Raw genomic sequence first — 15789 nt, 5'->3', positions numbered from 1 at the left:
TGTAATCACTCTTAACTTGCGTGAAAAGCATTTGGCCCTGGAAAGACGATTGCGTGAAAAGCATTTGGCCCTGGAAAGACGATGTCTAGTGACAGACACTATTTAGTGGAATGCGTTCTCAGTGATGTGCAGAGGAATTTACTTGGAATGCGAGGTCTATTTAAGGACCTGTAGCTGGCACATTAGCTCTTCGATTCTTATTAGGAGCTAATTCCTTTCTTCGAAAGGCTTTATATCTATCTATCTATCTATCTATCTATCTATATATCTATATATATCTATCTATATAGATAGATAGATAGATAAATATATATATATATTTATCACATATACAATTGCTGTTATGACTTAGGTTGAGCAGAACCAGACTGTAAACAGAGGAGTTCACTGAAACCTAGACATGGAAGACAAGTGCTTAAAGCATAAACTAAAGAGTGTTGACAGTCGAGTCCTGACGTGACCTAACGTGGTTCTCAAAGTGTTTAGTATCATGTATTCTTAGCAACCTTGAATTGCAGAATTTGGGCATGTTTTGGCTGAGAGGGACCTTGGAGGTCCTTCATGGCATTTGTTCGTTCCACAATGGTTTGTTGACTGCCCACCAGTAACAGGCACTGGTAACAGACCGGTAACAGAAAGGTGGGCTCCTGGAAGAGGCAAGTTGTGTAGACCAAAGAATCCAGGCACAGAAGTCAGAAGACCCTGCCTTTTCAGCCTTGCGACACCAAAAGCTGCGTGTTCACAGCCTTGTGGCCCAGCTGCATGGCGCTTCAGTTTTCTTATAAATTGGTGGTAATACCTATCAGGCAGAGCAGATTTAAGGATACAATTTTAAAAACGCAGGCACACTTGTGTAGTCCCTGGCACCATAGGATACGTTCATTAAGTGCAATGATTGTGCTGTGACATATAGAACTACTGTTACTTAAAGCTCTAGTATCTGGGGAACACTTGTATTCTGATTTCCAGGTCTCTCCCCAGACACACAAAAAATGGCTTGCTTGGTTAATGTCGCCACAAGCCTTGTTTAACAGGATTATTTATTGCAGGGCGTCTCCATGCCTTGGATACGCTCATGTGCGTTGTGAATATAGCTAAACAGGAAGAGGTAATATTTTACTGTTTCAACTTTATTTGACCACTGGATCTTTTTCTCAAGGAGTATGAGGGTCAGCATTGCTCCAGGCACCTGGAAGCACTTGCTACGGCCACAGGGCCCTTCTGGAGAAAGGGTACCGGGCAGTGCTTTTGGGATGAAGTTGCTTTGGTCAGTTGCACCATGTTTGTGAGTTGAATGAGTTGTAGTTGATTGGACCAGGGATCAATAGCTGAGCGAAAGTCTGTCCAGTCAGGAGGCTGCAAGATAAAGGGTAAACATACAACCTAGCCATTCAGAGGGGACATTCGGGACAAAGAGAATGCCAATTCCCTGGTACCAAGACACCAGATCTGAGTCCCTGCGTGGTTCCCGAAGCCACTTTTCAGTTACCCACGAGGCCACTTGGACATTAGGTCACGAATTGGATGATCTCTCTTCCTGACGGTCTGAAAGAACCTACATGATACAGCCATGCCTGCACTCTATGTATTGTTCTCCCCACCCTACCCCCTGGTGATGGAAGCGAACAGAGGTTAAAGGACTTGGACCCAGGTCTTCCTACTCCAACTTTAATGCCATCCAGCTGCGCTGACGTGTTGTCCCTTCTTGTGTTGAGGTCAATCAGCCGGACAAATATAGGGAGAAGCAATTGGAGTTTTCGGAAATAATCTGGAAAGTAAAGATTGTCAGGACACAGTTCTGTTGAAGTGCCAACCGCTTTGGGTGGAAATCTAAGCCGGGCGGAGTATTAAATAAAGGTGCCAGAGAGACCGGGCAGGTGTGATAGGAGGCAATTGGACGAGGAATCAGCAAGTGGGAGACGCAGCTAACGGTGGGTGTTGCCAAGTCCCAGGAGCAAACCCGTAGCTAACGTGATTTAGGCAAGTAACTAGAGCCAGGGACTAGAGTCAGATGAGGTTAGTCCTGGATGCATATTGAACTGACCTAGGGAGAGGCTGGGAGAGGCTAGGATTACCGTTTGAAAGCCAGCTCCAAAGGAGGTAGCGGGAGGTGGAAAAAGGAAGAACTAAGGAAACACGCACACACACCAACCCTTCCAACTCTTGAGGCAGGTGGAAAACGAGGAGGAAGACAATAAAGCCCCGCCTCGCAGTAAGAGTAATTCTGTGGTGACAGACAAATGTAAATCCTCTAGAGAAACATCTTTGTCTACGTGTCATTTTTCAAAAATGCGGGGGATATTCAGCAACATCAGGGAGAGAGTTTACACAGGTTGCTTTTGCAAGTGTTTATGGTTCACTCTGTGGAAACGGGACCAGGAGGTTTTCCTCCTCTGGTTGACACCGATGTCACCACATCTGCTTTTCTGTGAAATTAAAAGCAAGGTGTGATGATGGAGCATCTCACAGCACGCTCCCCAAACCCGAAGCGTGGGCGGAGACGGACCCTTGGTCCAGCCTGGCAGGTAGGTCTATGCAAATAAATCGCCTTTCGGAAATCGCTTTGTAATACTATCATTTTACTTTGTGCTAGATTATATGTTCCTGGAGAGTCGGGTTTTTGCAATTCAAATAGCGGTCTACTGAAAAGACGAGGTTTACGGTGGCGGTGACTTGGTGGGAGCGATAAATCTGGAGGACAAGGGCATAAAAGTAACAGGCAGGAAAAAGGTGCCCGTTCTTTCACAGCTCTGCTTGTACACCAGTGAAAAGGACCAACAGCTGGGAACGATGTGTTCCACTCCTGTCATTTTTCTTCTTCTCCTTCCTCTTCCTCCTCCTCCTTCTATCAATATTCGCATTTAAAAGTGTGCTTTCTTGGGGCGCCTGGGTGGCGCAGTCGGTTAAGCGTCCGACTTCAGCCAGGTCACCATCTCGCGGTCCGTGAGTTCGAACCCTGCGTTGGGCTCTGGGCTGATGGCTCAGAGCCTGGAGCCTGTTTCCGATTCTGTGTCTCCCTCTCTCTCTGCCCCTCCCCCGTTCATGCTCTGTCTCTCTCTGTCCCAAAAATAAATAAACGTTGAAAAAAAAAATTTAAAAAAAAAAAAGTGTGCTTTCTTGGTGGAAAGTAAATTGCTCCCGTCAGCCAGGAATCCCGCACAAAAGTTCTGACTGGTTGGTGACTAGCATCAGCGTCCTGTTCCAAGGGCTCACCCATGCTGGTAAGGCATAGAGCAGATTTTGGATTTACCCAGCGTTAGGCCGTGGCCGTGGCCATCTCTTGGAAGGGAAGCCGTAGTCGCCTGCGGATAACGTCTGCTTTGCCCACCGAGACTTCCTGAGACCCACGGAAGGTCTTCTGTAGGGTAATGACATTTGGCCAGTGTGGGTACATGATGTCTCACAAGAAATTGGGGGGGCTTTGCAGAACCGTAATGACACGGGCACCTGGGTGGCTCAGTTGGTTACACGCCTAATTCTTGGTTTCAGCTCAGGTCAGGATCTCAAGGTTTTTGAGATTGAGGCCCACCCCACATCCCTGCTCTCTCTCTCTCTCTCTCTCTCTCTGCCCCTTCCCCCAAGATGCATGCTCTCTTTCTCTCTCAAAATAAATAAACCTTAAAAAAAAAAAAAAAAACAAGAGGGGGGCGCCTTTGGTGGCTCAGTCGGTTAAGCGTCCAACTTCAGCTCAGGTCATGATCTCACAGTTTGTGAGTTCGAGCCCCACACCGGGCTCCGTGCTGACAGCTCAGAGCCTGGAGCCTGCTTCAGATTCTGTGTCTCCCTCGCTCTCTGTCCCTCCCCTGCCCGTACTCGGTCTCTGTCTCTCAAAAATGAATCAGCGTTAAACAAAACAAAACAAAACCAACGCGATGACAGGCAGTGTGAACAGTGAAAATTACAAGCATACCCTGCGCTGCCACTTACTGCCTGGGTGACCTAGGCAAGTCACTTACACTCACAGAGCCTCAGTTTTCTCATCTGTCAAAGGGGGCTACTGAGGTTGCGAGCCAACCTCAAAGGTACTGTGAGGTCATTCTACATGCAAGGCACTTTGCTGGGCAAGCAAGGGGTGAAGGGATAGGGGAGGCTGATATGAATCAGGTGAGGGTATTTGCCTTATACTGAGGTCAGTGCCCTGAAGGGCGGGAATGTGCTACAGCCGAGGGGAGGAAGGGAAGTGCAGTAACACAGTGTCTGCACAAGGTGAGGCCTCAACAAATAGGGAGGCGAGGAGGCAGGTGAAGAGGCGGAAGAAGATACAGACACACAGGGAGCCGGAGTCGTGTATCCCGAGCACCAGAGAAACCTTCGTGTTGTGACCACTCGCCTCTGAAATGCCCCGGGAGAGCGGGGCCCCGACGTCTGCAACCCTGGAAGGCCCCCCGGGGGAGCGAATGTGGGGGAGGAGGCCAGCGGGAGTCCGCAGGGCCAAACACGCACCCGCACCCTTTGTGGCGGAGGCCTCAGGCCTGCGGGCCTCGAAGGCGGCTTCCCACCGAGGGGGTTCGTCAGCGTCACCTGACGACCTCCCCGCCCGCCCGCGGGCTCCAGGCCGCAGCGCCGCCAGCTGGGAAGTGAGGAGTTCGGACGCCACGTCGTAACTGGTAACTGCTTCCGCTCGCTCGGTGAGTCTGCGACAAAATGGCAAACGGTGTGTGGAACTATGCAAATGTGTGCACTTACGTAAACCCACGGTTCGGTTCTGTAAGGCCGCCAGGCCACTCCGGGGCTGTGAAAGGAGGGCCTCCTCCTCGAGGTTTTTTACAAAGCCCTCCTGGTCTTTGTCCTGAGGGGGCAGGGGATGGGGTGGGGGTGGGGGGCAATCATTCACTTGCTAATGTGTTTAAGGAGGGGCTGAGACTTCAGTTTTCCATTGTTGGTAGGCAATTGACTACTGGGATGGGGGGGAACCAAAGCTGTTTTGGGGGGGGAGGTGGGGTGCGAGTTGGGTAAAATAAATAAAACGGATTGCTGCTCAGTAGAGGAGGAGGGAGGTGCTTGAAGCAGGTGTTACTGCTTTTTGCCCAGGGCATGTGGTAGAGGAGACCGCTGACGGGGGAGCCAGAGGTTGGTTTCAACGAAGGGCCAAGCCTGCCTTTTAAATCAGGGAGATAAGTTCTTTACGCGGGTGGGAAGCGCCTGGTGCTTCCAGGGCTGCTCTGGATGATGACCTTCCGTCGACCTTCAGCATTTTGTGGATCGGGCCCTTCACAGCCCCTGGCAAGTTTGCCGGGCACATTCGGGCCGCCCTAGAGACGCTGTGGGGGATGAGGGTGTCTGAGGAGCAGAGTGAACTTGGGAATATGGATCTGACCCTTGCTAAAGACCATGCCTCTGTGCCTTTTATCTGGGAGCCTTCTTTAAAAAAAAAAGAATGGTTTTTTGGAGCCTAGTTGGCACGCAAGGTTGCATTAGTTGCAGGTGTGCAACATAGCGATTCTGCGTCTCTATATGTTATACTCCTCTCACCACAGGTGTAGCGACCATCTGTCATCATATCCTATTGCAGCATCACCGACTCTATTCCCTATGCTGTGCCCTTTATCCTTGTGACTTTGTTATCCCATCACTGGAAGCCTCTGCCTCCTTCTCCCTTCACCCATGCTGCCCGTCCCCCCCCCCCCCACCTCCTTCCCCGCTGGCAGACAGGAGTTTCTTCCCTGTATTTATGGACCTGTTTCTGCTTTTTGTTTGTTTTTCATTTGTTTTGGGTTTTTTTTTCTTTTAGTGAAATATGAGTGACATCATAGCCTTTTTGCCTTTCTTGTCTCTGAGTCAGAGCAGTTGAGTTTCTGAGTCGCATGCAGTGGCCACAAATAGCTTCCCAGTCGCAGGAAAAAGAAACAACCCCAAAACGCTTCCCAAGTGAGAAAGCGGAATACTTGGACGGTGGTGTTTGGGTGGCGATCATGTCAAAATGTGAGCTCGTGTGTATTTTTAGTTCTGAAGTATATGACAGGTACCACTGTTGTGGCTGACCTTTATGGTACCCTTGACCCTCACCCCCTTCTTTTATTTATTTATTTTAATGTTTATTTATTTTTGAGAGAGAGAGAGAGAGAGACAGAGCACGAGCAGGGGAGGGGCAGAGAGAGAGGGGGACACAGACTCCGAAGCAGGCTCCAGGCTCTGAGCTGTCAGCACAGAGCCCAACGCAGGGCTCGAACTCACGGACTGTGAGATCATAACCTGAGCTGAAGTCGGACGCTTCACCGACTGAGCCACCCAGGCGCCCCAACCCCCACCCCACTCTTAAACCCCACCCCCTTTTTCAGCAAGTCCCTATACCTGACCTCACCCTCCTAGTTTTATACAGGAGGGAAAGAGAGCCGCGTTATTCATCACCCTCAAAAATGCTGCAGGGCCCAAAGGTTGTGTGAGATGGTGATGTCAGTGGGAACAATTCATTATTCCATCAAGCCCTTGGCATGCCAGTCAATGAAAAAATATGTGCTTTAGAACTGACAGCTCAAAATAGTCTTTTCAGCAATTGGCATGCCAAGATCTTGATAGTATAATGAATTATTCTTTAAACCTATCATTTCAGACCATCGGTTTGGCCATGTAGACTTCTTCGAGGGGTGGGGGGGGGCAGAACTAAATTGTAGAAGTTATCTAAAATAGCAAGCAAAATAACTTTGCGGCCTGGGAAGGGAAGACCAAAGCTTTAAGAGGTAGAATTAGGGGCGCCTGGGTGGCGCAGTCGGTTAAGCGTCCGACTTCAGCCAGGTCACGATCTCGCGGTCCGTGAGTTCGAGCCCCGCGTCGGGCTCTGGGCTGATGGCTCAGAGCCTGGAGCCTGTTTCCGATTCTGTGTCTCCCTCTCTCTCTGCCCCTCCCCCGTTCATGCTCTGTCTCTCTCTCTGTCCCAAAAATAAATAAACGTTGAAAAAAAAAATTAAAAAAAAAAAAAAGAGGTAGAATTAAAAAGAATGTTCCTCAGGGAAAATACTGAGGTAAACATACAATTACCAGTCGTGAAAGTGAAAGAAAAGCTCGCTGACTTTTCGTGACTCTTTAGGCAGGAAAAATACTTGATTCTCATTGGCCACCTGTGGAATTTCACTGAAATTTCATCCTCATTTTCTATAACACTGCACTGGGAAAATACATAATTTATTATTCTGTTTGTATTGTATGCAAGCTTACTGAGCAATATCGTTGCTGATTATTTAGGACACACAGGTGTTGAGAGTAGGCTTGGATTGGACTTCGAGTCTGGCTGGAAGACCAGTTTTTCCCAGTGAATCTCCATATGTAGATGACTTTTCCCACACTTGATGTATGGCTTTTCTTATACTCATGTGGCTAATTAATTCTGTTCGTTCTGAAGTCCTTCCTCTTCAAAGATCCCTACCCATCTCTTCTCCGAGTGTTCTGAAACCAGGGTGAGAAATTGCACAGCTCGCTGGCTTTATGGAGGGTGTTAGCGTGTTGGCAGCATTTTGGGTGACTTCTGAACACGGCACAAAGCATGTTTAGGTTTTAGCTGGTCAAATTGCTTTCATCTGAAAATGTCAGCTTTATTTCTAGGAACAGCAGCTGCCACATACATTTTTTTTTTCTTTCTCTTGAATATCTCTGCTGAATTGCTGGATGTAAATGGTTATTTTCCATTCTGTTAAATAATGCCCTGTTGCTGCAGCAATGGTCATTTTAAATACCATCAGAAAATAACAGCGACACCAATTTGTTCCCAGGATTGGGTCTTAATTGTCTCCCCGTTGTTTGAAAATAGAGAACAGCCTCATTAATCCACTGCAGAATATTACGCATTTCATTAAAATATTGCCTGGAAAGGAGAGAGAGTTACTTCACATCCCCTTCATGCGTCCTTCACGGCCGGCAATATGATCTATTCTGCATTTTAACTATCAACCTGAAGAAAAATCTGGGCATCCATGACCTTTTAATTTGTGCTTCAAAGAAAACATTTCGTAATGTTATGTAATAAATCAATCATTACTTGCTTAATAATCTTAATGCATGTCTTTGAAGTTAGCAATTCACAAGAGAGGCCGGGATTTTTAAAAATTGACAACTCTCTGGTCATTTGATGTAAACTGTGTTTTATTGATCAGCTGTAAAACAGTACTTGATATTAGCTGAATGTAAAGGCATGAGATCATGGGGAACAATGAAAGATGAAGACTATTATACATATGGATATGGATATGTGCATATTTTTATATAGTCTCTGAACTACCCAGGAAATATGACTTTTTAGTGCATTGCTATTTGAAATTTGTGAGATAATAATAAATCCCCTTTAACTCTGTCTCATCTTTGTACATGAACATCCTGACATACATAGTACTTACATATTTTCTAGTTTTTTTAACCTTGAAATGGAACTATTTGCAACTGTAGTTTCTATGTACTCTATGGATCCATTATTAAAAATGCAAATTTACCCTTGTTTGTTCAATCCTCTGTTGTCTATTTGCCCTGATTTCTTTTGTTGTCTGAAGAATTTTTCACTTTCCAACTTAGAAACAATATCCCGGTTACTCATTATTAATGCTCTGTTTATCATACCAAAAAAACCCAAGCAAAGCCAATCCTGGATTTTTGCATTATTTTATAGATGAGCATCAGATAACAGTTGCAGATTCACTGCTACTTTAATGACTAACTGCTGAATTAGACGTTTCCTGATTTGTAGCGTATTTAGAAAAAGCAACAATGCAATTAATCTGATAGTAATAGGAACGGAAGTTAATATTGGCCTGAAGGTAAGCTGCTCACTGTAAACATCTAGCCTGAATAATTTACAGTCACAAAGGCTCAGTTCTGGTTCCTAAGAGTCCTCTCATCGCTGCCTGGCCAACTCAGCTTGACCCCATTTCTCTTCAGAGAATTCTATCCAGGTATTACCAAGGTCCTATCCTGGTCACTAACACAACAGTGACAATGCCTCTCTCTTAGTTTTCGTGGGGCCCTCTTTTTGTAATAGAGAGTCCCTGAAGCTTTGTAGTAAAGGGCACATCTGGACTCATAACCTCAGCTCCAGGATGTAGCTCTGACTTTGGGCAAGGCATGAAACCTCTGGGCCAACCCTTAGGAAGACCTACCTTCAGGGGTTGCTGTAAGGGTCAGGGAATAACGCCTGGCACTATATAGGAATTCCAAAAAGCTGTGGCATTCCAAGACAGGGAGGGAACTTGTGCTACAGAATGTCACTGGTCTGGGGTCCCACACCTCAGAGCTCTCAGCCTCAGGTTGGAATATTGTTACCAGTTGCAGACTGACTCTGACCTCTTCTCTACTCCTTTACCTGTTACCTTTTCCATCATTTCTATTCAATAATTAATGCTGAAAGGCTTTTCTCTATTGAAACAATGCTCCCAAAAGGTTTTTTACATCTTCTCCAGGTTTTTTTCATTTTCCTTTTATCTCAACACTTGAAACACATTTAGACAGAATAGGTTTTGTCTGTTATTTTTGTTGCCTCTAAAATGTCTTCGGTAGGTACTACGTTCACTGTAGAAATACCTGAAGATATAGAGAAGTGAAAAGAAATCATGTGCAGGAAGCCATATTTATCAAGTCAGATGTGGTTGTGAATATCCCCCACACTCCCTCAAACACGTACATACAGATTTGACACGCATGTGTATATGTATATAGGTAAAACTTTTTTCACGCCAGGCTTTATATGTATTCCTACTGTGCATATTTCTGGATAACCTGCTGTTTGCCAACAGGATTTAATGGTACCTCCTCATTACCATAAAAATATTTACATCCACATTTGTGATGTTTGCAGATAATTTCATCAAGCCAATCTCATATTGCTGGACTGTGGAGCTTTTTCCAACTACTTATTATTGTTAAGGAAGAAATGCCATGCCTCGAACATCCTTACACATACATCTTTGTGCATCCGTACAATTGCTTCCTTAGGATAAATTTCTAGATGTGACACTGCCGGGTCCCAGGGCGTGCGCACTTGTAGAGAACTGATTTCATCCTGATACATTTCTACCCAGAAATATGGTACTTTTCATCCCACCCTCGGGCAGATAAGCAAGAATCCAGCCACCTCACGTACTCACAACACTGGACATTGTAAGTTGGTGGAAGGGCTTAATTTTTAAAAAAAATTGTTAAGGTTTATTTTTATTTATTTTGAGAGAGAGCTAGAGAACAAGCAGGGGAGGAACAGTGAGAGCGAGGGAGGCAGAATCCCAAGCAGGCTCTGTGCTGTCAGCGCAGAGACTGACGTAGCGCTCGAACTCATGACCCGTGAGATCACGACCTGAGCCGAAACCAAGAGCTGGATGCTTAACCAACCGAGCTACCCAGGCTCCCCCAAAGTAGAGTTCGGAATACCTTGAGAGAAGATGACCTATTGGATCAATCTGTGCTTCATGTATTGAAACAATTCTAAGCAGTCTGGTTAGCAAGACAGGTTGCTGTACTGATGTCTGTGACAAGGATCATAACAGAATAGAAAGTATCACCGGGTCTGCAGAGCCGGACCCTACACAGGGAACTGTTGTTTTGATTGGAAAGACCCAATAAAGGAACAGCAGTGACCATTATTTGGCTGTCAGTTTTCAAACTAGGTTAAGTAAAAAAAAAAGGCTACCCAGGTTAATTAAAAGATAACACTTTGCAGTCGGAAACAGTGCCCTGGTAATTGTTTCTTCCATTAAGGCAAGTATGCAATGCATATTACAGAGATCTAGGAAAAAAAAATAAACTTGGGTGACAAAGATGAGACATTTGTATCTAAAGCTGGAGTGTTTGCCCCATATCCCGACATTAGGTGTTTATAAGCCTGGCTGCATAATGGGAACATTTTGAAATTATCTGTAAACACGGAAAGGCTATAATGATCCGTAGGCTTGGGCTATTTGTAATTGTCTGCAAAAAATGACAGTAAAAAAAAAACCCCACTTTTTTATTTGGTAAGTTTCAAACATACACAGAAGTAGAATGAGTAGTACCATGAACGTCTGTGTACCCATCATCTACTTATAAAAATTGTCAATTCACGGAGACTCTTTTTTCATCCACACGTCACTCCCTCCTGCCTCAGATTATCTTGGAGCAAATCTTTGACATCATATCATTTTACTCATGAAAATTTTAGTGTACAAAAAGACGACTTAAATTTTTGCTTCAGCCTTGTTAGAATCTCTTTGTAAAATATCAATAAATTGTACGACCTTAGCAAAGTTACTTAACTTCTCTGAGCCTCAGTTTCCTGTTCTGTAAAAGAGATACTAACAATACTTAGGTATATAGTGTTATTGTGAAGGTTAGAGGAGATGGTCCAAGATAACATCAAAGTGATGCCAAAAGAATGTTGACTAATCATCATTTCCATTATCATCACTGAAATTCAGATTTTAGAGGAGAATGATATATGGGGGCTTTGGAAAGTTAAGTAATAAGACATAAGGGTTTAATAGGCTGCTGGGGAAGAAGAAGATGGGAAAGGTGACAGGTGCATCAGAAATAAATGAGTAGAGCTAGAGATATTTGAGGAAGGTACATCCGCAGAAATAGCCAGGAGCCCGGGCATGTGGGAGGGTGGGGCTATGAGTGTTTTGACGCTGGCCACTGTGTTCCATTTCTTGCCAATAGGATAGGAACTTGGAGAAGCAGAATATCAATGGAAGATGGACAAGGAGGAGACAGAGAACTTGAGTTTCAAAAATGTTAAAGTTCATTAAAGGTCAAATTCTATCATAGTAATAAATACTATTATAATACAGAAGTTGAGCTAAATATGGAAACAAGTTTTGAGTCTTGCTTAATGGGTCCCTAATATCCGGAAATGATCGATTCTGCAAATTTATCTGTGACCAATGCATGTAAGTCATCTCTTGGAATTTATTTTTTGGGGAATTCGATTCATTTCCAGCTATGGTAACCTTATCAAATGAGGACAGTTAGCTGATTTACCAAATGATTTTGAAATTTTGCATCTAAAGTGGCTTTTTCCACCATTCCATTCATTGGTTTCTTTCTTTCTTTCTTTCTTTCTTTCTTTCTTTCTTTCTTTCTTTCTTTTTCTTTCTATTAATATCAATCACTATCTAATTTTTTAATCTAATAAAAGTGGCATATAGGATAATTTCACAGTACAGAATGTTTTATGAAATCAGGCCACAGAAATACTTTGATGAATGCACCTCAGTAAAGGACTTCATGGCTGATGAGGTGTTAATTGTGGCTACTCCTCTCAGTATCTATTTGCAGTTAACAGGGACTTCAGATGCCATGACTGAAAGGAATGGATAATATAGATGTTTTAGTGGCAATGCCAGAGAGAGAGAAATCTGAGGCAGGAGAGCATTTGTGTCTTCAAATCAAATCATGTAAGAACAAAATTTGTAAATCACATTAAAGAATTTGGATTTTATTCTCAACAGTGTGCCTCCCAGCTACAATGGGAAGTGACATAATCATATCTGGACCTTTAGAAAGGTCACTCTGGATTGCATGGAAGCAGGACAGGAAGCAGAGGAAGTAGAAGATTGTAGAAGACGCATGACTGAGGACAGCGGGCAGTGAGGATGGAGAGATTTGGGTGGATATTAGGAGTTAGCATCTCTAGGCCATGATTATCAATTGAATGCAGAGTATGAGTGTGAAGGAGACATCAAGACTCGGTGCGGATATGGAAGAAAAGCTACATGGCTGTATCACAGCAAAGGGAAGGAGGTAGAGAGGCAGGCTTTAGAGGAAAGGCAGCGAGTTCCATTTTGTGTTAGAACTGAGGCGACTGAGAGGTATCCACTGGAGGTACCTGTTGGATGCAGGAGTCTGGGAGCCTTGGAAAGTAGATGCCACTGGCATGGAAATGATGGTTGACACCATTGGAATGGATAAGATCAGACAGTAGTCAGTCAGTGGACACTACAGGTGAACACACGGGTGCTGAGCCCCGCTTACTTCAGCCCTCTAGGATTTGCAGTTTCACCGGATAGAATTAGTTTCTTTGAGGAGGATAGCTCCTACTACCAGGGAAGGTGTCAGAGTCATTGGGCCATCTTTAAACATTTAAGTTGGAAGAGAGTCTCAAGATCTTATGGGAGACTGAAGATGGCCACAGACTTTTTGACAGTCTTTCCTTCTAGAGATGGGATCTCTTCCTCCCATCGATTCCCCTCATGTTTTAAGTCTGGGTGGTCTCTGTGACCACTTTGAACAATTAATTATGGTGGATGTAACCCTGTGCCAGTGTCTTGGCCCACACACTGAAAGATCAGCAGCTTCCAATTCCTGTCTTTCAGAATATGTGCTCTTGGACACCATGTAGGAAGTCTTACTACCCTTCTGGAGAGACCTTGAGACAGCATGGAAAAGGAGGGACCGGGCTGAGCCCAACCTTCCAGCTGGTCTCCACCAAGGCATGTGAGTGAAGCTATTCTGGACCCTCCACACCAGACACCAGCTGAATACCGCAGAGTGACCCATGTGGTCCCAGTCAGATTCATGTGGAGCAGAATTACTCAGCTAAGCTCTGCCTGAATTCCTGTCCCACTAAATTGTGAGATACAATGAAAGGTTTGTTGTTTTAAGTTACTGAGTTTTGGGTTGTTTATTTAGCACTAAGGAATCTAAACCATTGTCTCTGCCATATTCCCTCCTAATAAGATTTTGGAAAAACACGGTGTCATCAGTTGAGTGTTCTCTTAAGTCAAAGAGACCCATATGTTGGACCAAAACCTATATTTGCATCTGTAAATCGAGGATGAAAATATCTGCTATTCCTTCTTAGAGTTGTTTTAGGACTCAAGAGAGATGATGTATATGAGTGCATTCTACAAATTATGAACCACTCTCCAAATACAGATGAATTTGAATAGAATTTAAAGCACTCTACAAATACAGCTTAAATATAATTTTATTGTAAAAATAAGTTTTAGGGGTGCCTGGATGACTTAGTCAGACAAGCGTGTAATTCTTAATCTTGAGGTCATGAGTTTGAGCCCCAGGTTGGGTGTAGAGATTACTTAAATAAATAAATATATTAAAAAATGTTTAAAAAAATTTGTTTAATGTTTTATTTATTCTTGAGAGAGAGGGAGAGAGATGGAGCATGAGCGAGGAGGGGCAGAGAGAGGGAGGGACACACAATCTGAAGCAGACTCCAGGCTCTGAGCTGTCAATACAGAACCCGACGTGGGGCTCGAACTCACGAGCCAGAGCCGTGAGATCATGACCTGAGCCGAAGTCAGGCGCTCAACTGACTGAGCCATCCAGGCACCCCTAAAAAAATAAAAAGTTTTAAACTGATATTACAAGTGTTTTTTAAAACAGCGTTGAATATACAAAGTTAATTGATGTACTTACAATTTCAAGTTACATTGGATCAATCAGAATTACTTTGAGTCTTCGTAAACTGATTTGGAAGCTTTTTATCAGTTCTCCCTGCTGATTTAGTATTTTAGTATTTTGAATCTTTGTAAAAGGATGGAAGTTCATTTTTACCTCTTCTTTCACCATGTGTTGCTCTAAAAAGGGCCTTATTTACTTAAAGAAATCGAGCAGATTCATTTTGGTTGAGAACAAGGAGTAGAAATGGATCCAAATTGATACACAGCAGGTACTGACTGCCTTGGATGGCTTGGTGCTAGCTACAGATGACTAGCTTTTACACATTTGTCACATTACCTCTTTAGTAAATTGAATTACCAAATTAGCATCAGTTGCTCAGCAATCTGGTGATCTGGTACCAGTTTTCTTCAGGGTAATTGAATTAATTTGTGTAATTTAAATGAACACCAATCTTGCAATTTTTCCATCATGATGCTTTTGAAAAAGTGGAGGGAGGTAGAGTTCAAATGGAATTGGGGTCCTGAATAGAAACATCGGGAAGGATGCTGTCCAGGGTTTATGTTTAGTTGTTTGACACCCGCCTATCATATCCAACTCAAAGAAAAAGCAAGACAAGGTCAGGTGTGGGGTTGGGGTCAGTTAGGGTGGCTCTTGCAGACAAGGCCATTTGGAGCCAAAGAATTCTTTATTGTGTAGGACTGTGCTGTAGATTGTAGGCTATTTAGCTGCCTCTCTGGCTTCTACCCATTAGATGCCAGTAGCAACTCTCACCCCTCAACTCAGCTGGGGCAACCAAAAATGTCTATGGCTATTGCCAAACGTATCCTTGGGGCCCAAACTGACTCTTGCTGGGAACCATTGTTGTGGACAATTGAGTTTGTTTCTCATACTGGGGAGCAAACTAATTTTGCCTCACACTCTTCCCCACTTTTCATCTCCACCTCCCGAGCCCACAACCTTTATGCGTCACATACATTTGTGTTTAATCAGCTCATCCCTGGTGGTGTTTTCCAGGACAATGAGCTCTTGTTTATTCCCTTTGATATGTGATAGTGGGCCACTCTTTATTAGACTCATTCAGAAGCTGACATCCACATTTGAAGGTGATTTTTTTTTTAAAGAAGTCATCCTTTAAGAGGTCATAAAACACTTGGCATTAGGTTCTTAGAGTGTGTGATGAATATTTTAATAGTTAAAAATGTAGCCAGGCAGCAAGGAAATGATTTAATGTTGTAAATAAATCTCTTTGTGGGATTTAATGTGCAAAAATGGACAGCAATGGCTTTAAAAAAATCATTCCCCAAGTGATGGGATCTATACAATGGCGCACTCTGTATGTTGGATCCATATCTGGAGGCAGTGTTCACTATATTTTTTTAGATATTGGAGGAAGACACTAAGATCATTTTCTCTCTGAGGACCTCTATCTCTTTTTCTCAAAACTAGAAACCCATAAAGTCAACTTTCTGGGAAATCGTACTAATA

At 43.9% G+C, this 15789-nt stretch overlaps 1 protein-coding gene across 2 annotated transcripts in view; it reads left to right on the top strand.

Annotated features, from left to right (window-relative positions):
• The first annotated feature begins 4571 nt into the window (after window positions 1-4571).
• TAFA4 (TAFA chemokine like family member 4) overlaps window positions 4572-15789 on the top strand; it is a 208423-nt gene continuing 197205 nt past the window's right edge. Inside the window, exon 1 of one of the 2 annotated variants that reach the window (XM_045051848.1) lies at window positions 4572-4628. The gene's annotated coding sequence lies outside the window, so the exon portion shown is untranslated. Of the gene's footprint in view, window positions 4629-13273; window positions 13378-15789 lie in introns of those variants that run through there. The other variant, XM_045051849.1, reaches the window with a different exon arrangement.

This window comes from Felis catus, chromosome A2 (assembly GCF_018350175.1).
Source record: "Felis catus isolate Fca126 chromosome A2, F.catus_Fca126_mat1.0, whole genome shotgun sequence".
NCBI classification, from domain to species: domain Eukaryota; kingdom Metazoa; phylum Chordata; class Mammalia; order Carnivora; family Felidae; genus Felis; species Felis catus.
Note: the sequence above shows the minus strand (reverse complement) of the source record. Positions and strands in the feature narration are given on the sequence as shown.